This window comes from Amblyomma maculatum, unplaced genomic scaffold, assembly GCF_055883805.1.
Source record: "Amblyomma maculatum isolate TAMU_Amacu unplaced genomic scaffold, ASM5588380v1 scaffold_24, whole genome shotgun sequence".
Lineage (NCBI taxonomy): Eukaryota > Metazoa > Arthropoda > Arachnida > Ixodida > Ixodidae > Amblyomma > Amblyomma maculatum.
Genome location: NW_028146749.1, coordinates 3,286,279 through 3,288,275, shown reverse-complemented (window position 1 = coordinate 3,288,275; position 1,997 = coordinate 3,286,279). Strand labels below are relative to the sequence as shown.

The window sequence follows — 1,997 nt, the reverse complement described above, 5'->3', positions numbered from 1 at the left end:
CGGCGGTGGAATTAGCTCTTTTCGCTGCAGTCCGAGGTCCGATCTCCTCTGCCCCAAAACGCCCGTCTTTCACTTCTTCACATCGAAGTGCATGCACTGACATGTATACCGACCAGGTAAGTCAAATTATCGCTGATTTTCTTCTATACGATAATGTACTGCAACTAAATATGTATTGTTTTGAGACTTATGCGCATCTTGTTACTGTAAATGCATATTTTGTAATTGGTGTGCGCGCCTTGCGCTGATCGTGCAGGGAGGCGATATCAGCTGATCTGGAAACTGGCTTCGACAGTGGAAGCTCGTTTCGCCGAAGCCCGAAGTCCTTGGTCTCCTCTACACTAAAACGCTGGTCTTTCGCTTCTTCATGGCGGTGCACTTGCCGGACAGGTATTAGCGCTGATTTTGTTCGGAAAATTCGATTATCCGACTCACATCGATGGGACGCATGCAACCCAGTTAAATGTCAAATGCTATCACTGATATAAATATTGCAGCACCCCTCGCCATAGGAGCGATCAGAAGCTGTACTAGCATCATCGCTACTGCCAAGCAAGCTCGTGCCAGGACTGAGTACAAGATTTATGCCGTGTTTATTATTATTTTTTTTTTGCTGCTGTAATGATGTATATACGTGAAAATTGATGATTGAGTGATGCGGCATGCTGGCAACCTAAGTGAGCCAGTGCGTTCATTTTGTGGATTTTGGAATTATATATTATATATGTGATGCACACAGATCTGAGCCGTTTCACATTGATTTTGCTCTGTGCGCTTGCTTTCTGGGCAAGCAGTTGTATTTTCATCGTGCGGATTATTTCTTGGTGCTTACATGCTCATGAGGTGTTCAGCTAACTTGTTTCAAGCTTTAAAAATTTAGAACGGGTTCTATAAGCTTCTAAGAGTTGGGCTGTCTAAATAGCCGTCTTGGCTGATGAGACAATTTTTAAAATAATGCTCGGTTGTTAAATAACGAAAATAAATCAGATGACTTATCGTTAAATATCCGGTCGCTTTTGCTGTAAAAGTTCCATCTAGTTTGAGAAAATTAAACTGTATTCTACGGGATAAACTTATCGTAGGTTTCATGTAAATATCGCGGAAACTGTTTGTTCTGCCGCGTTGGAATCCCTCATACGCGCTCTATGACAAGCGGGGACACTTGGCTTTGCTAGAATTATTAAATTGCAGCATTAGCATGCAAGAACGCGCTTCGGGAGGATAAGGTTTGAGTGCGCTACGGTTGCAAATTGCAACATCATGACTCCAGCAAAACAAAGTGATCGCGCCTTTCTCGCGGATTCACGGATCCTGATTACCTATTGCGGCTTTGCGCTAATGCGTTTTCAGTAGGGTCGCATGAAGTCAAGCGCATAAAATATATTGATGTGATAGTGCAGTTGGTGGCAGTGAGCAGACATTATTTTTTCTACCTTTTCACCCTATATTTGCCTGCAATGTAAAAGTCTAGGCGAAAAGGAAATATTTAATTAAAACACTTTTCTTCATACAGCTGACCAAGATGGAACCTGCCGCAGATCCGACCAGTCGCAGACATCAAGTGATCGACAGGCTGCCAAAAGAAGGAAACCAAGCCTCAAGCCCATCTTCCATATGTGGCACACGCGCAGTGATATATATATCCACGCTTATTAAAAAGCAAATCGCGAGCTTTTTCTGAACGCTGTTGACAAATAAATTTTTCACCAACTACTGCAGCTTTTGTTTCTTCATGGCATCAGAAAAGCTACTGCTTTTCTTGATGCATTTGTATGTGCTACCCCGTTATATATGCATGGGCCACGATATATTAAATGCATGGCATGATACCTGCACGAGGGGCGATGCCGGCCACTAACCGGCGGCGGGAAGCAACCGGCCGACGTACGGTCTTTCGTCAGCAAAATGCTAGGGCAGACGAGCGGCCGACCATTCAGTAACGCTGGCAGACGGCACGCCCACGTGCGGCAGGTGGTCGATCACGTCGGGCCAAAAGG

General features: G+C 44.6%; 1 long non-coding RNA gene across 1 annotated transcript; it reads left to right on the top strand.

Annotated features, from left to right (window-relative positions):
- LOC146171030 (uncharacterized) lies at positions 1 to 1,699 on the top strand. The gene is made up of 3 exons (XR_014702991.1): positions 1 to 116; positions 257 to 390; positions 1,514 to 1,699. It is a non-coding gene; the product is annotated as an uncharacterized LOC146171030 (long non-coding RNA).
- Positions 1,700 to 1,997: the final 298 nt, after the last annotated feature.